Consider the following 24483-nt stretch of genomic DNA (forward strand, 5'->3'; position numbering starts at 1 on the left):
CTACCCCTAGCTAGCCATCTGTCTGCCTCATAATGCAACCAGGTAAAATAAGGCTTGGAATAAGAAAGAGAAAGAGAGGAAATTTTGGGTAGTCTGAGCACACAGTTCAGGTGAATTGAGTCCTGAAATTGAACACAAGGACATACAAAGTGCCTGCTGAATCAGGTCAAAGGCCCATCTATTTCAGGATCTTGTTCTCAGTGTGGCCAACCAGATACCCATGGGAGGAGATTTCTTTTTTTTTAAAAAAAAATGTCTATTGTTTTATTATGCTTTTATATATGTTGGAGGGTGGTGCTGTGGGTTAAACCACAGAGCCTAGGACTTGCCAATCAGAAGGTTGGTAGTTCAAAATCCCCCCGATGGGGTGAGCTCCCATTGCTCGGTCCCAGCTCCTGCCAACCTAGCAGTTCGAAAGCACTTCAAAGTGCAAGTAGATAAATAGGTACCACTCCTGCGGGAAGGTAAACGGCGTTTCCGTGTGTTGCTCTGGTTCGCTAGAAGCGGCTTAGTCATGCAGGCCACATGACCCGGAAGCTGTACGCCGGCTCCCTCAGCCAATAAAGCAAGATGAGTGCCGCAACTCCAGAGTCGGTCATGACTGGACTTTACCTTTATATATGTTGGAAGCCACCCAGGGAGGCTAGGGCAACCTAGTGAGATGGGCAGGGCATAAATAATAAAATTATTATTGTTATTATTATGGAATAGGATGTCCCTATTTTCATCAGAGAAATATTAAAGGGTATGAAATAGATTAAACAGGTCATGGAAAGTAATATACAAGGTTGTTTGTGCATCTGTCTAGATGAGAGCAAATACTGTGGTTTCTAAGTTACTGCAAAGGGGGAACCATAGCAACATACTAGTACAGTGTAAAAGATGCAAAAGACCGCACTTCAGACTATGGAATGGCAACTCTTAAAGCTGTGGAAAGCACAATAGTGTGGACCCAGTTGTCAACTATTTGCGTTACAACACTTCAAAAAGATGTCTTCTCCCCACTTCTTCTCTCTCCCTGTACACATCTCTGTTTTCTGTTTCTGCATGCTTAAACTGAGTAAATGTGACTGGAAAGAACATAAGAGGAGTCCTAGTGGAACAGGTCAAAAGTCCACATGGTCCCACATCCTGTTTACAGTGGTAGGTTGACTGGATGGTTCCGCAAAACCCATAAGCAAGTCCTGAAGGAGACATTCATCCCAGCAGAACCAGCTCATTACATTTGGTTGTCTAAGACATGGGGGTGGGGGGTGGAATATGGTACCCACTCACACTCCATCAGGACCAGCTCAATACATTTTGCTGTCTGAGGCTGCCTGGTCCCTTCCTTCATTATATCTTGAGAAGCTGACTTGACTTGAGCAACTGAATTGCACTTGGTGGCTTCCTCTTCAGCAAACAATAATAATTTTATTATTTATACCCCACCCATCTGGCTGGGTTTCCCCAGCCACTGCGGGCAGCTTCCAGCACATATAAAAACATAATAAAATGTCAATCATTAAAAACTTCCTGGTACAGGGCTGCCTTCAGGTGTCTTCTGAAAATTGTGTAGTTCTTTATCTCCTTGGCATCTGCTGGAAGGGCGTTTCACAGGGAGGACACCACTGCCGAGAAGGCCCTCTGCCTGGTTCCCTGCAACCTCACTTCTTGCAGTGAGGGAACCACCAGAAGGCCATTGGAGGTGATTTGTTTGTTTGTTCATATAAATATTGCCTCATGTGTACTGATATGGGTGGGGAAGGTGGGACACACCATAAACTCTGGTATTTGACCTTCCACTATCTGTCTTTGAAGAAAAAGATGGAATGGACATTACAGGTAGATGTCTTTTGGGGGAAAAACAACACCACACATTTATTTAGAAATATATGCTGGCTTGCACTTCATTGTTTTCACAGGGGTGGGGGAGAGGAGTCTTGAGAAAGCTTTGCAGACTTCAGGCAGCTCTATGGTCCTTGTTGTGTCATTCCTGCCCACCCCCTGCCTCTGTTGTGCAATACTCTGGCACTCCCGTGTTCCACAATTTCACTCTTAACAAAGTGTACATCTCTGAACTGGGTTTTTGATGGGTAAAGAATGCCTGGAGGGCCCCAGATTCCACCCCCCTGTCTTAAAGAAGGTTCAATTTCGCTATGACAGCTGATAGTCCATGATGGATCTATCCTCCTGCAGCAAAGACTACATGCTGCATGATTTGAAAAGCCATTAGGCTTTCCTTCCGAACAAAACCTGTGTTGGTTGAGTAAAGATAACACGTCGAAGAAGCCCAATACGTACAACACTTACTTCACCGTCAGAGATAGTATTGATTTGACAAAAAGTGACAGAAAACGTTCAATAGACTCAAAACCTTTCTCAATAAGCCTGTTGCTCCCTTTAGAGAATTAGAGTGACAGTGTTCTTCGATTAACATTTCCCCGCATGATTGCAGGAAACTGATTTAACAGGGTGACTCAGGTTTTCCTCATGTCAAGTGCTGTGCAATGGTCTCTCACATGTTAGGAAGGCAAAATGAATGTGTCATGCAATTTGAAGGACTGGGGGACAAGGTGACGTCTCTCTAGCACTAAGGTGTGTATTAACGTCCTTTTGCAGTGGACCTCCCTGAAGCCATGCTGATTTTGATAGCAAAAAGGTAGCAGGAAACATGCTGTAACTACACCATAAAGACACTCCGGGCATGTTTTTCCATACAGTGTTAGCAGTGGGCATGTTTGCCAAGACTGCAGCAAGGGGAGCACAGGGAGAGAGGAAAGCAGGAGTTGAGACAGATGTAGCCATTTGCGGTTGTAGCCAATAGAATATTGCCCACACCTGCACCATGCATTTAAAGCACTATAATGCCCCTTTAAACAATCTTGCCTTCCCTCAAAGAATCCTGGGAACTGTAGTTTGTTAAGGGTGCTAAGACTTGGTAGGAGACCTGTATTCCCCTCACAGAGCTACAATTCCCAGGGTGCCCTGTAAAGAGGGGTTGACTGTTAAGCCACGCTGTATGTACTTTTAGGAGGGCAATGGGATCTTCTAGCAACTCTCCTTTCTGCAGTGTGTTTCTGCTTGCAATTAACTAGCTTTTAAGTTACTGTTGTCTAAGCTTTGAAGTTTCCACTTTCATCTATTTTGGTCTTGTCACCTTCCCTTCCTAGTCCTTACAGAGCTGCAGAGCTATGATGAAACAAATTGTGGCAGTTCAGTCTCTCACCTGACATTTGTTTCCCTCTCCCGCTCCCTTTCCATGATCAGCATCTGCTTTCTTGTTACCTGAGATCATCTGCTGAACCTTTCATATGCACCATTATCTTTGCTTTGAAGAAGGCAAAAAATATTTATGTGCATTATAAGCAGATGCTCCAATCCATATGCTCATGGGGCCTCCCTTGTCAATCAGGCAGATAGCAGAGAACTGCTTGAAGTGGAGGGCATGGCTACCACTAGAGGCTGATATGGTGGAACCTTTGCTGAAGTCGGACCTATAGAAGATTCCTCCTGCTGAGAACCAACATTGTCATATTAGCAGGATGCCCAAGGATGTGCTCTATGGGGAGCTGGCCTCTGACACCAGGGCCATTGACAGACCAACTCTACGTTACAAAGATGTCTGCCAGTTTGACATGAAAATTGACAACATTAACTCTGTCCTATAGGAATCCCTTGCAGGTGACAGCAGTGCCTGGAGACAATCAGTCAGGTCGTGCATGAATAGCAGTGACCAGAGGAGGAATGACATCTGGGAGGAGAGCAGAGAGAAGAAATGCCATGGTGCATCTGCAGCAGCCCAACCGGATGCCTTCATCTGTCCCAACTGCAACAAAACATGTCTCACCTGAAACAGTCTCTACAGCACCAGCAGGTGCTGCAACCTTCCAACAGTTTGACTTCATGCCCAATGGCACACTCCTCTATTGTCTTTCAAGACAGATGGATGCCGACCAACCCCATGTATGTACAATGCCCTTGTTCAGAGTCTTCCTTCCGTAGGACTCTGCAGGTCTTCAGCATCCTAGAGCAACCCATTTATCATGGAAAGAGAACTTTCTCAGAACTCAGAAATCTTCTCATCCCTTGCGCTGACTTAAGTCAATCAGAGTGAAACTGTCTCCTGAGACAGACGGATGCCAACTGGATTGGTGAATTATTCTTATTGTCAATGTGAGCTGTTGTTTCCTTTTCATTTCTGTTATTTTGCAATAATATATATTGGAATAAAATGAGCCAGATGTTCAAGATGTTGCCTAGTGTGGCTGGATTATGTCCCCACCCAACTCTCTCTCTCTCTCTCTCTCTCTCTCTCTCTCTCTCTTCATCCTGCCAAAGAGCTGATAGATTGTCAAGGGGAACATTAGTCAGAATGCTACTAATAGTATTGCTATTCTTCATCTCTCAGCAAGTATGCAGCCCCTGGCTGGCACTGTGCACACAGCAGGGGCTACTTGTAAGCTGAATCAACAACTATATGAAAATCCGCTATTATCTCAGAGGCCTTTCAGAACCAGACAAATCAAGGATAACATTTTTTAAAAAGAATATATATATATATATATATATATATATATATATATATATATATATATATAGCTGCGTAAATAGATGGTGTCAAACAAACAAGAAGAGTCATTCTGGTGTGATTTACAAGATTCTCATGCCTGTGAGCTGTGCTACTTTACTTTCTGCATATTTATCAGTTCCCCCTGTTAGTCCACTGGCAGTAAAGTGTGATCCCTCGTATATGAAAAGACTGCTTTGGAAGAAGAGAATGGAATAAATTAGCCCCGTCAAGGAACCTGATGAGCAATTGCAGGCTTCTAATAAATAAGTTAGGACTTCGGGGCTGTTAATTTATTTCCATGAACAAATCTCTTCTGCCTTGATGTCACATTAATTCTGTATCCATGCAGGTGAGAGCTGGGAAAGCTGAACAAAATGCATAAGCAGAAATGTCACACGTCTCAAAGAGCATGCAGATAAAATGCAAATGAGTGCAGGTTTATTTTCCTGGTGTGTCATTAGCTGCTTGCCTGGGGGCGGGGGAGAAACTACCCTATCCCCATTTCTCTAGCAATGTTTTGGCAATGGCATTATTAGTATCACATCAGCCTAAAACTCAGTGAGTGATGGTAAGGCACAACTACATAGGAACACAGGGAAAGCAGTGTTGTTGTTGTTTAGTCATTTAGTCGTGTCCGACTCTTCATGACCCCTTGGACCAGAGCACGCCAGGCACTCCTGTCTTCCACTGCCTCCCGCAGTTTGGTCAAACTCATGCTGGTAGCTTCGAGAACACTATTCAACCATCTCGTCCTCTGTCGTCCCCTTCTCCTTGTGCCCTCAATCTTTCCCAACATCAGGGTCTTTTCCAGGGAGTCTTCTCTTCTCATGAGGTGGCCAAAGTATTGGAGCCTCAGCTTCAGGAGCTGTCCTTCCAGTGAGCACTCAGGGCTGATTTCCTTCAGAATGGAGAGGTTTGATCTTCTTGCAGTCCATGGGACTCTCAAGAGTCTCCTCCAGCACCATAATTCAAAAGCATCAATTCTTCGGTGATCAGCCTTCTTTATGGTCCAGCTCTCACTTCCATACATCACTACTGGGAAACCCATAGCTTGAACTATACAGGGAGAGCAGAAGGCCAGCTCAATTTATTTGTACATTTCTAGCCCACCTTTCTTTTAAGGAGCTAAAAGTGGCACACATGGGTCTTCCTGTCCACAAGCTGTCGTCACAACAACCCTGTGAGGTAGGTTAAGATGAGGGCCATCCTGAGCTTTGTGGCTGAATAAGGATTTGAACCCTGGTTTCTTAGGTCCTAGCTCAAAACTCTAATAGTTACAACACACTGTCTCTGTGTTCTGGCACAGAGTGAACTGTGTGGCTCAGAAAGACCTGTTTGCTCCCTGCCCCGTGACATCTGCCGCCTGAGGCATCTGATTCTCTCTGTCTAATGATAGGGCCAGCCCTGCCAAAGCATAACCCTAGTGTGGCTGTACGTTTTAAAAAGTCATTTGACTTGGTCTCCAATGACATTTTTCGGTCAGAGGAATTTGTTTCAACCTGACCTCGTTTGCAGTGTTCACAATGGGTTTGTGTGGCTACAGGGGAATTGGGAGCTTACAATTAATGGAAATCAATAAGGCCGAGAACCTTAATAACTAGATGCACTGTCTAAAGCTCCCTGGTTGGGTGCTCAATTCATCCTTGTACCCCACTGTTGGAGTTTCTAATATAAAAATTATTGTTCACTGTTATTGTAGAGTATTCATTATTTTCAAATTATATTATCTCCAGTTGTTTCTATGGAAACACTTGTCTCCTTGTGCCTGGGAAACTATAAAAATAAGAGAAGGGGTTTTTTTTTGTGTGTGTGTGTGTAATCTTGTTTATTCTAAGTAGAGTGCTTAGCAGAGCCTCAAAAGGGCACGATTATTTAGCTTAACAGCAATACTGGACAAAATTCAAATACTATGATTGGGTATGAGTGAAGGCATAACTGTATTTATCCAATTGACTCAAGAATAGCCATAACATTGCGATAATTGGATTCAGGCAGCATGAGAATATATCATGGCTATTTATGTGAGCATTACTTCAGAGCTGGCTCAGTCAAAGGCAGGACAGCAGGACAGGTTTTTTCCCCCCCAGATAAAGTTTAGGAACCATGTCACTGTCCCATTGGATCAGAGATGGGGGCTCTTTGACTCTCCAGATGTTGCAGGACTACAACTCCCATTATCCCTGATCATTGGCCATGATGAATGGGGCTGATGGGACTTGGAGTCCAACAACATATGGAGCGCCACAGGTTTCCTACCCCTGGATTAGACCTCTCTTTCATCCACCTCACTGAGAACCTGAATTCCATTTTAAAAAGGAGATTTTGGCAGCATATGGGTCATGTTGAACTTGAGTGTTAAAAATTCAATTCAGTTTAAAAGTGACCTTATCTAACTTGCACCTTCAAAACTAAAACACAAATTGAAAGACAGCTATCCTTCAAAATTTGTACTTCTCCGAATTCTGCAATGCAATTTTCCAGCCAAGAAATTTGTACAAGGAGTGTGCAATAGGGGAAAGTGTGCATAAACATTTACGCAAACATGTAAATAACAAAGAAGAGGGGCTTGCTTTGCAAAACTGTGTGTACTAGGCAAAACCAAACAAAATCACAAATGAATGTGGAAATGTTAAGAACTAAACTTCCCTAGTCACCATAAGCCAAATTTGGGAATGTGTTGTATTCTGGCATGGGGCATTTGCTCCACATTATCTCCTTAGAAACAATCTTCTCTTCCCATTGATCAAGAGGAAGCTAAGTGAGTTGTATAGGACCCTGTCACCATGTTATATTACTATTACATCTTTGGAGTTGGAATTAGCAAACAAGGATCAGCAGACAACATATAGGGAAATGAAAAAGGCATTGTGGGGATGGGGCTGAAATGCCCCAGCTGATTTCCCTGCCCTATTTGCAAGCAATGAAATTGGGAGTTGGGGGGATAAAGGTGCAAAGGGACCTTTAAAGTATGCTTAATAATAATAATAATAATTTATTTATACTCTGCCCATCTGGCTGGGTTTCCCCAGCCACTCTGGGCGGCTTCCAACAAAACACTAAAATACAGTAAATTATTAAACATTAAAAGCTTCCCTAAACAGGGCTCCCTTCAGATGTCTTCTAAAAGTTTGGTAGTTATTTTTCTCTTTGACATCTGGTGGGAGGGCATTCCACAGGGTGGGTGCCACTACCAAGAAGGCCCTCTGCCTGGTTCCCTGTAACTTGGCTTATCGCAGCGAGGGAACCGCCAGAAGGCCCTTGGCGCTGGACCTCAGTGTCTGGGCAGAACTATGGAGGTGGAGACATTCCTTCAGGTATACTGGACTGAGGCCATTTAGGGCTTTAAAGGTCAGCACCAACACTTTGAATTGTGCTCGGAAACATACTGGGAGCCAGTGTAGGTCTTTCAAGACCGATGTTATATGGTCTTGGTGGCCGCTCCCAGTCACCAGTCTAGCTGCTGCATTCTGGATTAGTTGTCGTTTCCGGGTCACCTTCAAAGGTAGCCCCACATAGAGCGCATTGCAGTGGTCCAAGCGAGAGATAACTAGAGCATGCACCACTCTGGCGAGACAGTCTGTGGGCAGGTAGGGTCTCAGCCTGCGTACCAGATGGAGCTGATAAACAGCTGCCCTGGACACAGAATTGACCTGTGCCTCTGTGGACAGCTGTGAGTCCAGAATGACTCCCAGGCTGCACACCTGGTCCTTCAGGGGCACAGTTACCCCATTCAGGACCAGGGAGTCCTCCACACCCGCCCACCTCCTGTCCCCCAAAAACAGTACTTCTGTCTTGTCAGGATTCAACCTCAATCTGTTAGCCGCCATCCAACCGCCTCCAGACACTCACACAGGACCGTCAAGTGTTACTTCACCCACAGTCACAACTAACTTCAAGACCTATTGACCTCAATGGTCTTCCTTGTGGCCAAATGACATTTTGCACAAAAACATCTTTGAGCTTATTTGCTCTTTTTATAATTCAGGAGAGAGTGGAAACAAACAGCAGCAAAGAGTGGTCAACTTGGCCTTCCTGCCATTCTAAATCATGGTTTACTCTGCTGCATCATGCCTACCCTTACAGTAAGTGTAATTATTTAGTTCTGGAATAGGTGACTGTCTGCCTGTTGCATCACTTTTCTAGAAAGCTGCAGGACTGTGCGGAAGTTATAATCAATTTCCCATCAAGGAAGGAAAGGGAAGTGTGGCTTTAAACCGTGGCTTCTGCAAATCTAAACACTGCAATATTCCTCAAATATCATGTTCAAAAGGCAAACACTTAAGGAAAGCAAGCACAAAGAACCTCTTAATAGGAATAAAACTAATTTACTGTGAAATTTAAGTGGTTATTCAATGTTTCCTCTGGTGTTTCCACCATTTAACCAATTAGTCTCTCTTTTTTGTTCCTGTCGGATACTAAGACATGCTTTGTTGCAGCTAGGGAAAATGAAGATGTCCAGCACAACTGGATGCCTTCATCTGCCCCAGCTGCAACAAAACTTGTCTCTCCCATATTGGTCTCTACAATACAGCTGTAACTCTCCAGTGGTTTGACTTCACCCCCGAAAGGCGCACTCCTCCATTGTCTCCCGAGACAGATGGGTGCTAACAACTACCGTATTTTTCGCTCTATAACACGCACCTGACCATAACACGCACATCGTTTTTAGAGGAGGAAAACAAGGGAAAAAACATTCTGAATGAAACAGTGGATGTATCATTTTTGTGCTTCATGCTGTGGCCACAGACATGTGATCTGATGGTGAATTTGGGGTGACCCAATGCAAAAATCCTGAGAATCCCTGTGGATCCATGCTTTGTAACCACGTTTTTGCACCATTGCAGCCCCAGGCAACAGTGGGTGCATGATATTTTGGGGGCAGGCTGTAGCCATGGACATGCTATGTGCTCTGATGGTGAATTTGGGCTGACCCAATGCAAAGATCCTGAGGATCCATGTGGATCCATGTTTTGTAACCACGTTTTTGCACCATTGCAGCCCCAGGCAACAGTGGGTGCGTGATTTTGGGGGGGCAGGCTGTAGCCATGGACATGCTATGTGCTCTGATGGTGAATTTGGGCTGACCCAATGCAAAGATCCTGAGAATCCCTGTGGATCCATGCTTTGTAACCACGTTTTTGCACCATTGCAGCCCCAGGCAACAGTGGGTGCATGATTTTTTGGGGGCAGACTGTAGCCATGGACATGCTATGTGCTCTGATGGTGAATTTGGGCTGACCCAATGCAAAGATCCTGAGGATCCATGTGGATCCATGTTTTGTAACCACGTTTTTGCACCATTGCAGCCCCAGGCAACAGTGGGTGCGTGATTTTTGGGGGGCAGGCTGTAGCCATGGACATGTTATGTGATCTGATGGTGAATTTGGGCTGACCCAATGCAAAGATCCCGAGGATCCATGTGGATCCATGCTTTTTAACCACATTTTAAGTGGGGAGGGAAGGAAAAACACAGAAGGGACAAGGAGCAGGAGAGGGGTGTGCAGAGAAGCAGCTGGCTAAGAATGCAGGAGAGGGGTAGGGAGGAAAGGAAGGCAAAAGTTTTCCCTCACCTACCCACCCAAGCCAGCCAGCTCGCGCTCTCTCTCTCTCTCTCTCCCTTCTGCATGTTTTCAGCTTTCCCCTCTGCTTGCCTGGAGGGGAGGGGCTTTCCCTGCTCTTTGTTCCGTTTGAGCAAACACAGCAAGGAAACAGAGGTGGGTGGGCAGTAAGACCCTGAGGCAGAATGCCGGAAAGCAGCCGCTTCCTCTTTTCAAGTTTCCCTTCTAGGAGACGCGCGGTTTGATTTTTGCCTGCTTTTTTTTGCCTCCCCTCACACCAATTGGCTCCAGGGACCACACATTCGCTCAATAACACGCACAGACATTTCCCCTTCCTTTTTAGGAGAAAAAATCTGTGTGTTATAGAAGGAAAAATACGGTAAATGGAGGGTCCACTGATGATATTCCAAGGAGAACTTTGGAATAAATGGATAGTTGGTCATGAGAACATAAGAACCTGTGAATGATGCTAACCATAACAACAAAATGGATGACAAATTCATTCATGACAAGTCTGATAGGGTTGAAATCAAGGGATATGTCAAGTATTTGGAAGCTGTCATTTCAATAGCATTCTTATTTGCTTCTGGAATCAAGTCACTTAAACTGGGTGCCATTGCAGCTGCCCCACCCACCCGCACTGGGCACCACGCCCCCGCAGGCAGCGTGCCATGCCTCTACAGGCAGCGCCCCTGGGATTCACACCATGCCCTTGCGGACAGCATGCCACACCCCCAGGACGTGCGCCAGCCCCCCCCCGCCTGCTCTCCGCCCCCCCCCCCCGGTGCCAGAGCAAGAAGCTCCGCCATTGGCCATCACTATACAGTGGTACCAATTTGTTCAGAGATCAGGAGATTATTAAGAAGGCCCAGAAAGCATTGAAGGACTATTTCGAGATAAATATGAACACTACGGTGGAAAAAAGAATTATTTGGGATGCAAGTAAAGCTGTGATGAGGGGGTTCTTGATACAACAGAATGCTGCAAGGAAGAGGACACAAAACAACAGAAAAGATAAGATTTTGGAGAAAATAAAAGAATTAGAGAAGAAGCTAAGATCAAACCCGAAGTCCCTGCCGATCTTGAGAGAAATCAAACTCTATCAAGCACAATATTCTAAACTGATAAATCAGGAAATAGAGTGGAAGATTAAATTAATGAAACAAAAAACTTTTGAATCGGCAAATAAATGTGGGAAACTGCTGGCTTGGCAGTTGAAGAAGAGACAAAAATTGAATACAGTTACAAATTTGGAAATTGAAGGAAGAAACATTCAGAACCCCACGGAGATCAGAAAGTGTTTCCAGAAATACTTCAAAAAATTATATACCCAAGGGCCGCAGAATGAGGTTGAGATTAAACAATTTTTGGAGAAAAATGGACTTAAAAAATTGTCACAAGAAAATAGATCTCTCCTGAACAGTAAAATAACATGTCAAGAGATTGAACAAGCCATTCAAAACATGAAACTGGGCAAATCTCCAGGGCCAGATGGGCTAACCTCCAAGTATTATAAGACATTAAAAGACCACTTGATACAACCACTGATGGAGGTTAGCAATGAAATTATGGAGGGGAGGAGGGCGCCGGAATCGTGGAAGGAAGCCTTCATCACATTGATACCAAAATCGGAAGCTGAAAAGACACAACTTAAGAACTACCGTCCCATCTCCCTTTTAAATGTGGATTACAAAATATTTGCAGATGTCCTGGCAAGTAGACTTAAAAAAGTTTTAAACGAAGTAATTCATAAAGACCAGGCAGGCTTTCTCCCAGGTAGACATATGTTTGCTAATACAAGGAACATTATTGACATCTTGGAACTTTTGCAAACTGATATAAATACAAAAGCAGTGCTAATTTTTATAGATGCGGAGAAGGCCTTTGATAATATCTCTTGGAAATTTATGAAGGGAAATTTAAAAGAAATGGGAGTGGGTCGGGGTTTTGAGAATGGGATTGATGCAATATATTCAGAACAAAAGGCTAAATTGATAGTAAACAATGTGGTTACTGAAGAGTTTAAAATTGAAAAAGGAACACGACAAGGCTGCCCGATTTCCCCTTTGTTATTTATATCAGTTCTGGAGGTGCTCTTGAATATGATTAGAGGGGACCGGTTGGTGGAAGGGATTCAGGTCGGAGCGAAACAATATAAACTTAAAGCCTTTGCAGATGACCTAGTTCTGACCCTGCAGGAGCCAGAATCTAGTACAAAAAGAGTATTACAACTGATTCAAGATTTTGGTCGGGTGGCGGGATTTAAACTAAATAAACAGAAAACTAAGGTGTTGGGGAAAAATCTGACAGATACAGAGTCGGAACAGTTTCAGAGAGAAACAGAACTAACTGTGGTTAAAAGAGTAAAGTACCTAGGGGTAAACATAACAGCAAAAAATCTGAGTCTATTTAAGGATAACTACGAAAAATGTTGGTTTGAAATTAAGAGAGATTTGGATAGTTGGACAAAATTGAAGCTTTCTTTGTTAGGCCGAATTGCTGCTGTTAAGATGAATGTATTGCCAAAGATGTTGTTTTTGTTTCAAACATTGCAGATTGTGGACAAGACAGAGTGCTTCCGGAAGTGGCAGAGAGATATATCTAAATTTGTCTGGCAGGGCAAAAAGCCCAGAATTAAGTTTAAGATACTAACTGATGCGAAAGAAAGAGGGGGCTTTGCCCTGCCGGACTTAAAGTTGTACTATGAAGCCGCAGCTTTTTGCTGGCTAAAAGACTGGCTACTTCTTGAAGACACTGACGTATTGGATTTGGAAGGGTTTAACAATGCTTTTGGTTGGCATGCATACCTATGGTACGATAAGGTTAAGATCAATAAAGTCTTCAAGAACCATATTGTCAGGAAAGCAGTTTTTAATGTCTGGACAAAATACAAAGACTTATTGGAAAACAAAACTCCGAGGTGGCTTTCACCTCTGGAAGCTAAGGCCCGAAAAAGACCCAATATGGAGGCCAAATGGCCAAAATATTGGGAAATATTAGAAAAAGAAGGAGACAATTGGAAATTGCAGAGTTTGGAGAAAATGAAGGATAAAGTGCGAGACTGGTTACATTACGCTCAGATTAAAGAAGTTTTTAAAAATGACAAAAAGGTAGGGTTCCAGGTGGAGAAATCGAAGTTGGAAACAGAATTGTTAGAACCCAAAAATAAGGTACTATCAAGAATGTATAACTTGCTGTTGAAATTGAATACACAAGACGAAATGGTTAAATCGGTTATGATAAAGTGGGCTCAGGATATTGGGCATAATATCTTGTTTGAGGACTGGGAAAGGTTGTGGACCACAGGGCTGAACTTCACTGCATGTAATGCTTTGAAGGAAAATGTAATGAAAATGATATATAGATGGTACATGACCCCAGTTAAACTTGCCAAAATATACCATTTGTCTGATAATAAATGTTGGAAATGTAAAGAACATGAAGGAACATTCTTTCACCTCTGGTGGACTTGCCCGAGAGTGAAGGCCTTTTGGGAAATGATATATAATGAGTTGAAAAAGGTATTTAAGTATACTTTCCCTAAGAAACCAGAGGCCTTCCTCCTGGGTATTGTCGGCCAGAGGGTGATAAAGAAGGACCGAACATTTTTTATGTATGCAACAACGGCAGCAAGGATACTCATCGCTAAGAGTTGGAAAACTCAAGATCTACCCACACTGGAAGAGTGGCAGATGCAGCTGATGGACTATATGCAACTAGCCGAGATGACTGGTAGAATTCGAGACCTGGGAGAAGAGAGGGTTGAAGAAGACTGGAAGAAATTCAAGATTTATCTACAAAAGTATTGTAATTTGGCAGAAGACTAAGAAGGATGCTAGATCATAAATAACTGCCTACCATTGAATTAGATTTGAATTTGACGATAAGTGAGATTGAGGAAAATATAAAATTTCTGGAGAATTATTAGATTAAATTAATTGAACGAGATTTAAGAATGTAAACAAGATGATAAATTGCTGGAAAAAGGTTATAATGATGTAAGTGGGAGCGGGAGACGTGAGGGAGTCCAAAGAAGTTTTGAAAAAATGTGTTATGATTCATGTTATATTGTTTATTATTTTTGCATTTTGTATTTATTTAAAAAATTTCAATAAATATTTATATAATATATATATATATATATATATATATATATATATATATATATATATATATATATACAGTGGTACCTCGGGTTACAGACGCTTCAGGTTACAGACTCCGCTAACCCAGAAATAGTACCTCAAGTTAAGAACTTTGCCTCAGGATGAGAACAGAAATCGCGCGGCAGTGGGAGGCCCCATTAGCTAAAGTGGTGCTTCAGGTTAAGAATAATTTCAGGTTAAGAATGGACCTCCAGAACAAATTAAGTTCTTAACCCGAGGTGCCACTGTACCTTGTGGAAGCAAATTCCATAGTCTAACTATACACTGTCTGCAGAAGTACCTTGTTTTGTCTGTCCTGAATCTTCCAACATTCAGATTCAATAGATGGCCCTGACTTCTTGTATTATGAGAGAGGAAGGAAAATCCCTCCCCGGCCACTTTCCCCAGACCATGCTGTATTTTAGCCACCTCTGTCATGTCCTTCTACCCCAACCAGCTTTTTCCTACACAAATTGGTCTCATCTAGACTTTCCTGATGAATGTGGATCTCCTGCATCTAATAAGCCTATGGGGGTCTGTGTGTCGTGTTGCTTGCATGCTCCGGGCAGAAGCTGGTACTTGGATGCTTCACACATAAAATTATGGAGTGAGGCTTCTCTTTTATAGGCACCTCTCCCATGAAGCCTTTGGCACTACCCCTTAATCCTCATCTTCAATGGTAATGGAGCCAACCACACTCCGCCCCTGAGATGGTGCATTCCTTAAAGAAAATGTTGTTTTTTTAAAATAAAGTAATAATACAAATAAGAATGTGCACTGCACCTATTTACCATAATTATTATCCAACTTTCCAAAAACGTAACACTTCTCAAGATGGTTTGACCCCTTTCTGTTTTAGCAATACGAATTCCACAAATATTATCCATATTTCCTCAAAATCATTTCTCTTCCATTTTCCCCTTCTTACTTTAATAGCACATGTTAATTTATCATTAATTGTTATATACCACACGTCTTTCTACCATTCGCCTATTTGATATCCACCTTGCTTTTTTTTCCAATTCCAGGCTATGATAACTCTTGCCGCTGTCAACAAATTTGTGAGTATATCCTTCATAGCTTGCATACATTTAACCTTGGCACTGCTATTTCTGGACGTTCATTCTGCTTTAACTCTGTTAATTCTCTTATCTCACTAAACACCCTTTGCTCAAAGTTTACTGCATATTTGTACATGTAAATATGTGATGGTTCACTCTGAGGGTGAGGAGGGGACACAGGGCTGAAGTGCCTGGGATCCAATGGATCCCAAGCTGGTCTCACTACCATTGCACAACAACATGGAGTGCATCCAGACCTAGTTGTTGTACTGGCCTGGAGATAAGAGAGGTACAGTGGCACCTGGTTCTCAAACATAATCCGTTCTGGAAGTCTGTTCCTAAACCAAAGCGTTCCAAAACCAAGGCGTGCTTTCCCATAGAAAGTAATGCAAAATGGATTAATCTGTTCCAGACTTCTTTTAAAACAACAACGCTGAAACAGCAAATTTACATGAATTTTACTATCTAACGAGACCATTGATCTATGAAAGCACTAAACAATGTACTGCAGTCACACAATCAATCAATCAATCAATCAGTAGCTCAACTGGGTTCCACATATTCACAAAACAAAAAAAAAGCCACAAAAATGCAAAATAAATAGCAAAAACAGACAGACCTCAGTGTAACACTCAAAACGGAAGTGTGGCACTCAGATCAGAAGTGTAACACTAAAAACGGAGCACTTTCAGCTTCCAAAAAAGGTTTGCAAACTGGAACACTTCCTTCCGGGTTTGCAGTGTTTGGGTTCCACGTTGTTTGAGTACCAAGGCGTTTGAGGACCGAGGTACCACTGTATTGGGCAAAATCATCCTCTCCACCCACCCAGTGGAAGAAGGGAGGGGGGCTAAAACCAAGCAAGCACAGCCCAGAGTGAGGCCTAGCAGCCCAGCAGAGGCTTTGCCGCCTTCCTTCCTTGCCCGGCCGTTCTGAAGCTCAGGCAGCTGGTTTCTGGGCACGGTAGGCAGAGCTGCCTGGGCTGGTGCCAGCGCTGAGAGGAGCTTGCCGGGAGATGATGGCAGGTCCAGCCCATGCGCTACCCCCTTCTTTCCCTGCCCAGATGTCAGCAGGCAGTGACTAAGTCCCCTCTGAAGTGTAGGTGGGTTCAGGCATGACCCAAGACCCAAGATTCAGCTCAAAAAAGGATTTATTGGAACATCAGGAACAAGAAGAACAAGAATGACAAACAGGGGCACTTGGCCCAGTATATATACCTTATGCTGGCCTGTGATAGGTCACCTTAAGGCTGCAAGTAGCGAATCACAACACTGGCCCTAGCTCAGCAGGGATTGGCTGCCTACCAGCTACTAGCAATGTCATTGGAGGGTTTAAGAATCTTCTCTGTCTTTTGTGATGCAGATGAAGCTCTTGAACTCCAGGAGGCCTGAAGGCCTGGGACTGCATTGCATGCATGCAACCTGGCTTTGGTCTACAATGCCTGCACACATAACACCCTCCATGGTCTGGGGACTCATGGGGGACTGGGTCCAGGCTGAGGCCACAGGAGGAGAGATGGGGAGGGAAGGCGCCCTGGGAGAGAGGGAGGTGGGTGGGTGATGAGGTGTGTTAACTGTGCTCTCATGCAGCTACGGTGGAGAAGGAGGCTGAGACAGCTTCATACGGTCAATTGAGGGGGCAGCCCCCAAATATTTTGTGGGAGACCCGAAGGGGTCTGGGCCCCTTAGAGTTGGCACTTATGCTCCCACCTTCTGCTACGCCTCACACAGCTTGGGTGTGGATTTGCTGGTGGCTCTGCCATCTTGTGAAGCCTCACTGGATGGGGTGCTACCAGAGTGCACCTCAAAATAACCATGTACCCAGCAATGGGTCACATTCCCTTGCTATCCCCTCCCTTCTCCTAAGGAACATGGAAGCCCCCTGTCCCAGAGTCAGACCATTGGGCCATCTAACTCAGTAATGTCTAGACTGACTGGCAGCTGCCCTCCAGGACCTTAGACAGGGAGCCTTCCTCCCCCTCAATGCCAATTTATTCTTACATTTCTTATTTTTTTATTATAAATAGAGAATAGTGCAGCACATTAAACGATAGATAACATAGACACTAAGCACAACAGCAAATGCCTCTTCTGTCACCTTGCTTATGACAAGCCAGCTTATATAGACAATTCAGAAACGCAATAAACACAAAAAGATACATAATCTCTTGAAGTATTACATCGTCAGTGTGTTTTATAGCACATTCCCCCACATTTATAGCACATTCCCCCACAAACAGATTTGAGCTCAAATAGGTTTAAGGAGAAGAAGCACTCCAAGTAGAATAGTACAATAACCATAAGAAGGTAATTAAAAAACCAATATCACTACAACACCAGGGACTGAGCAACCCAAACTCTTGATCTGTCAAGGTGGAGGTGGGGTCTACTCTGAGTAGGGCTAACATTGGATTTGACCCTCTGTCACATGATCAAGTTATCTCATATCTCAAGTAAGTGTAGTAGCACTGACAATTTACAAATCAATCTTCATCACAATTAAATCTACTGCACAGGGTCTTCCCATCTTGAAAAAAATTCTGTATGAAATTTTCTTTTACCTGTACTATAAAATACTAAACTAAGGAAAACAAGCAAACAAACAGATTTTGGGGTTGTTTCAGGGAATCTTTTGCCTGTGAAATGGTGAAATGCCGATTGTAATAATGCCAATACTAATAATATCTCTTCTCGCAGTTATGTCTGGCAGTTTATACAGAGAGTGTGTGGAAACTCAATAAACCACATCAACACACACATTCCAAAACATGAATTTCTTTTGTATCACCTGGGATGGGTGGAATGTGTCTGTGAGAGAGACTGAAAAAGACCTATAGCACTTTAAAGTGCTCTCGGCTACGATTTGCAAGCTGTTTTATTACTTTGAATTTGCACCAGCAGAGGCCGCTACACACCTTATGAACCACGCATGAGAAAAGCAATGTAATTAATTATGAGTAATAAATTCATATCCTCCACCACCCTCGAGAAATTGGGTGTGATGCGTAAATTTGATACCCTGCCAGCTAACCTAATGGAGCAGCAACAGAAATTGCACAAAGATTTCCATGCAGATTATTCATGTTTACTGACACAGGCTAAAGATAGCTAGGCTTCTCCCAAATAAAACACACCGCCTGGCACTCAGCAATAAAAACAGATAAGCTGGGTGCTCTAATGCAAAACACCGCAGGAGTTATTTACATGGGCTGTTCTGTAAGACAACATTCCCTATGCATGGTCTGTAGATATTGTTGGGCTATGGCTTCCAACATTTCTTGGCCACCTCATGAGAATAGAAGACTCCCTGGAAAAGACCCTGATATTGGGAAAGATGGAGGGCACAAGGAGAAGGGGACAACAGAGGACGAGATCATAGAATCATAGAATCATAGAGTTGGAAGAGACCACAAGGGCCATCGAGTCCAACCCCCTGCCAAGCAGGAAACACCATCAGAGAACTCCTGACATATGGTTGTCAAGCCTCTGCTTAAAGACCTCCAAAGAAGGAGACTCCACCACAAGCTCAGATTACAAGACGTAGGAGTGACATACATTAATAGGGATGGAGGGGGTCTAAGCCTTAATTGGGAGCACCGCCATTTCTGGGAAACAGGTTCTTTGTTCTCTCACTGTGGTTATTAAAGATTCTAACTGGTAAGAAGCTCCTTTCATTTGATCTTTGTTTTACTGCCACAGAGGAAGGAAGCTGATTCATCGAAGCCTGACACCCAATGACAGACAGGACCAACTAATTCTACTTTTGTCCCCCATCCTCTTCCCTGCTGAGGCCAACTGAGACTGAGTCTACAGAGGAGGAAGGGGACAGCCAGTGCCACTTGGTGGACTGGAGGCAGGCAGATGGGAGCTGGCTGAGGGCAGGCGGAACAAGGTGGATTGGTGGAACAGGGTCCCATTCCTTCAAATGGATCAGCTTCCACTGAACTGTAGAGTGGTATTGATGAAGAGAAGCAAGCAGGCCACCTGCTTCCCCTTAGCAACACAGACTTCTACCCAGGCCAGAAATTCCCTTATGAATGCAGTAATACATGGAGGATGCCTGGAGATGCCATTAGACAGATTAGTTTTCTGTTACACAGGAACCCACAATCATTGCTGCATGATCTTGGAATCTGTACAGAGTCTCTGTCATTTGCGTCACATGACACCATCCTTCCCTCTTAGCATGATGCGCAAAGTATTTCTAAGAGATATTGTTGCTGTGGCGAAATAGCAGCAAGATACAATTCCATTATCATGTCCACCTACCCTGGGGAGATGTTTGAACAAACATCTTTGAGTCTAGTTAGGTCTATTAGCATTTTAATTATTTACTCCCTGTGGGAAGGCTTCTTCAATTATCCCTCCCTCTCTCCCCTCACAGTGGTACTCTACTCTTGTTTCTTTCAGCTCCAAACTTTAAACTCAAGCAACCACCTTTATGTACAGGCATCTCGCATAGACAAGATGGCCAACTGTTTGCCATTGTGAAGAAGACACTCACTCATAACGGGCAGGTGCATAGAGACTGCATGAGGTATCCTGGGGTGATTGCTAATGTCCCAGTTTTGCAAGCCTGTGGAAGTAGCCATATCTACCCTCAGCAGTGCTCCTGGGAATGACACTGGTCCACACAGCATGCTGAACTATGACTTAGTGTGACTGCACAAGCATAATAACTCCTGAAGAAGAAATCCCTGCTGCTTTGTCTCTCCTTCGTCATACTGCTGCTGTGCCTTAAGCTATGGCTTGACTTAGCATGTCATCCAAACTGGGCTCATGGTTTCGCTCTCCAAGACAAACCATGAGCAGTAAACCGTAGGACAAACCCTTGGTTACATCCAGTGGTTTGTCTGGGGGAAGCTAAACCATGAGCTTGGTTGGAATGATGCACTAAGCCAAGCCATGGTTTAGTTCAGAGCAGCATAGCACAGCAACAGATTGGCTAGGAAGGAACAAAGTGACTGCAATCTCCTCTCCTGGAGCCTGCACACGCCACATTCCCACTAAACCATGGTTAGCGTAATGTACAAACCGGGCCATTGCCATGATGTAGCATTATTTCCATTGCAGCAACTTACAAATATTCTGATAGACTGTTTGATGCAGCTCCAACACCACTTGAGGTTTTCACTAAACAGAGAATTCTACAGCCCTCTGCTGAGACATGTTAGTGGCAAGTCTCACCCCAATGGAAATTGCTAGAGCTATGAACATAAGAGCCTGCTGGATGAGACCAACAGCCCATCTAGTCCAGTATCCTGTTCACATAGCAGCCAACCAGATAGCTGTGGGAAGCCTGCAGGCAGGATTCTGCCCACCTGCCAATGGTTAGGGACAATGGGAGCAACAGTTCAGCTATATCAGGAGGACTTGAGATATGCATTTACCATCTCAGTGCTGGTGGTGGGAGGAATGGGACCCCAAGGTTCTAAATTTATCCACTATACTTCACTGCCACATTGCCTTCTGAAAAGATCTTTATTTTCGATTTCGACATATTCAGGGACGGTAATTAGCAGTTACAATGCAATATAACCCAGTTCCATCACATACCTGAGAAGCGAGATGTCATGTTTTAATGAGAACACTATTATAAAACTCATAATTTGCTTCTGCTTCAACAGGTTTGGGAGGCGATGCTTTTTCAAACAAACTGTTTGCATTATCAGTGTTGCCGAAAACATAAAAGTCACTGGGGAAATGATGCAACTATATACGTAGATATCAGCATATTCCACCGACTATTTCTTCCACCATCAGTCACCCACAATATTCATTGATATGTGGCTTTTGGAGTACTGACACTTGCCTGATTGCTTCCAAAATGTACAGAGTTAAACCACATACAGTTCCAAAAAGAAATCTAGAGATTAAATGTATTGTAAAGTCAACTTTTGTTTTTAAAATTAAGAATAACAAACACATCATTTCAATGTCATTAAAAAAAAGTGATCCTTCCCCAGGATCTGCTCTTAGATAAACATTTAGAAGCATAAGCAGAGTGTTTCTTTTATTAACCATATATACTGTATTTTTCGCTCCATAGGGCGCACCAGACCATAGGGTGCACCTAATTTTTAGGGGGGGAAATAAAGAAAGAACATTTCCCCCCCCCCCAGCCAAGCTTCCCCCGACTCCAGCCCCCAGAACAGGCTGCTATCCGCAAGCCCTCGGAGCCCAGCGGGAACTCCCACCGCGCTCCGAAGGCTTGCAGATAGCTGCCTGAAGCCTGGAGAACGAGAGGGGTCAGTGTGCACCGACCCCTCTCGCTCTCCAGGCTTCAGCGAAAGCCTGCATTCGCTCCATAGGATGCACACACATTTCCCCTTCATTTTTGGAGGGGGAAAAGTGCGTCCTATAGAGCGAAAAATACGGTATGTTGCAAAGTTGTTTATTTGTGTGTTCTCCATACATTTGGACTCCCCCTAAGAGATTGTATCCAAATTTAGCAGGATGGTTCCTGAGATCAAGGAGCAGGTTTGTATGGTTGAATACAATCGAACATTGCTTTGAATTGAGATGACAGACTTAACTTGATTTTATATCTCCTTGCAGACACAGATAAGTATGTGACCTGGCGTGTAGCACTCTTTGCAACTGCCACCAGGAAAATTAGAACAAATTATATAGCCAACATAGCCACCAACTGCAAAGGAGATGAATTTATTTGACCCTATCTACATCAAGCTATATTCTATCTTTATCACCAAACTCCGAATATAATTGCACATTGTCTTAATTAACATTATTTTTTAATATATTAGTAGCCATGTGATGATTTTAGCATATAAATTTTATTGTTTAATGTCTTAACCTGTATATTAAGGTGCTTTTATAGCTCTGTTTAGAGTAGGTAATGTCTTGATAATACAAATGTTTTAAGTTTTTTGTTTTAATCCAGCGTATTTTCTTTTAATTGTTGAATGATTCTGTGTACATTGTGACAGCCTTTGGCTATGCGCAATAAAACTGACTGACTGTCAAAATTACACTGATTTTAACCACTAGAATTCAAAACAACACTGGCTCTTTGCTTTCTTGCAATTCCTGAGCAATGCCAATAGCACAGGCCTAATCTTCCCTCTGCCATGGAAGGTGGAGCAGGGTGGTGATGTTCGGATTGGACCAAATGCTTGTTGCATGATGGCAGCAGGACCAGCTCAGGAGCCAACATAATCCAGACCAGCTCAGTCCTTCCCCACCTCTAGAGCGGCCATTTGGAGACCATTTGGAGACCCATTTGGCACTCACACACATAAATGGTGGGTGGATGCGAGAGTGTCACACCAACAGTGATGCTCACACCACTTCATAGGTGCCAGCAGGTGGGATGCTGGTTTAGCCAGCAGAGCTAGGCCCAGGGACATCTCATCCTACCCCAAATTCACCTACCCCAAATCCAGAATACTGGGTTGGGAGAGAGTTGGATTGTTCTGTAGCTTTGTTTCTTCCCAGCCCTCTATAATCTGCTATACTTTTTATGTTGCTTTTTTTCCTTCTTATTAAAACAGTTTTCATTCCTCCCTCATCAATAAAAATGCAACCACCCTCCCCTTTCTTTCCAAAGGGATGAATTCCAGATCAAGCTGTGCAAGAGAATATTTACGGGATCCACAGAGAGGTCATAATCTGCATAATCTTTGATAAACTATATTATTGCCTGCCAATGTATTTGAGTCCTGGGGCCATGCCACCAGACACAAACAAAATCTGCTGATGAGTTTTACATTGCCATCTGGCTTCCTTCTTAATTGTTTGAAGCTTAAAAGTGGTCAAATATTGAGTTCCGGGGGGGGGGGGGAGAGAAAAAATTCATTCATGTTTAATGCACGTTGATTTAGAAGAAAGGTTGTGCCAGATCGGAATCTTAGGGGGACTCATTTAATCTTTTCATACATATACCCGTTTCATCTTGCCATCTTGGCACAGGGCTGGGGCAGCAGGGATGCCACTGGAAATGAAGTACTCAAGGACTCTCAACTAAATGTTACAACAGGGCTGGGGAACCCCTTTTCAACCCAAGGTCCACATTTCCTCTCCAGAGAGCCGCATGCTAGTGCTGCGTGAGACCAGAGGCAGACATTGGCAGGGCCAGAGGCAAAGCTGGGTGGAGCAGAGATGTGAGTCTCTCTCTCTGTTATGTACTGAGTTGAATAGGATCCAAAATGCAGTAGTCTGGTTGGTCCTAGAACAATAGGATTCAGAATGCAGCAGTCTGATTGGTCCTAGAACAATGCAGCAGTAGGATTGGTCCGCAGGAGCCACCCAATCCAGCTCCAGGTGGAAGTGAATCCACAACCTGATTGGCCTACAGGAGAATCCTGGAATTAGCCAATCACGTGCAGCCCATTGTGTAAATAATGTATATAAAGCAGATATTGTGGGGGAACTTCCATTCCTCCTCACCACTATGAGCTGAATAAAGAGCATGAAATCCACTCTTGACTCCGAGTATATTTCACTCTCTCTCTCTCTTTCTCCTCACCAAGCCCTGATGAGCTGTAGCAGGCAGCAGTAAAGTTAAGAGAAAGCCAGATTGGACACCCACACATATAGCTGGAGAGACATTCTGCTCGAAACACCACTTTGCATTTTGAAGAAAAAGAGCTTGAAAAACTCTCTGCAGCGAAACACAGACACCGATCAAAATTCGCACTTCCCTGATGTAGAAATGTGGAGAATAGAACTTACGATGGGGGGGGGGGGAATAAAAGGAGAAACTGATAAGAAACCAAAATGGACAGATTCACCCATCCCTTTTTTTTCAGCAGCTTGCATTTTAATAAAGATTCTTTGTTTAAAATGGGCAGTCCACTTTGAGCTTCTACCTATAGTGGGAACATTAATAAAAAGGCTCCTAAAACCTAATTAAAAAATGACTATTAGACAATAATACTAGAGAGGAGTTTGAAGACTGCAGCCAAAGTTTTAATACCTCATAAGAGCAGATTACTGTCAGCAATTTAAAAGAGTGAGAGTATAACTGTTCCCCTAGTATCTATTTATCTTCACAAGCAGATCCAAATGAACTAATGGCACTTTTAAAGCAAAAGTATTGGACCACCTTCCAATGTATCACCCATTAAGATTTGCTCACAGTTGTTATTGCCTTAACAAGTCATTGTCCTTTCCCATGTCGCAGAGCTCTGATGCTCATGCCTAGCTCTG

General features: G+C 43.5%; 2 long non-coding RNA genes across 3 annotated transcripts; both read left to right on the top strand.

The window, feature by feature from the left end:
- Window positions 1-18866: 18866 nt before the first annotated feature.
- Window positions 18867-22121, top strand: LOC307211440. Its single transcript, XR_013836457.1, has 3 exons — window positions 18867-18969; window positions 19723-19849; window positions 21768-22121. It is a non-coding gene; the product is annotated as an uncharacterized lncRNA (long non-coding RNA).
- A 768-nt stretch (window positions 22122-22889) lies between these two features.
- LOC307214478 lies at window positions 22890-24013 on the top strand. Of its 2 annotated transcripts, XR_013838138.1 has the most exons (3): window positions 22890-22936; window positions 23358-23435; window positions 23805-24013. It is a non-coding gene; the product is annotated as an uncharacterized lncRNA (long non-coding RNA). The 2 variants fall into 2 exon arrangements; XR_013838137.1 differs by having other exon boundaries at window positions 23358-24013.
- Window positions 24014-24483: the final 470 nt, after the last annotated feature.

The sequence above is a fragment of the Podarcis cretensis genome (assembly GCF_951804945.1).
Source record: "Podarcis cretensis genome assembly, chromosome: 1".
Lineage (NCBI taxonomy): Eukaryota > Metazoa > Chordata > Lepidosauria > Squamata > Lacertidae > Podarcis > Podarcis cretensis.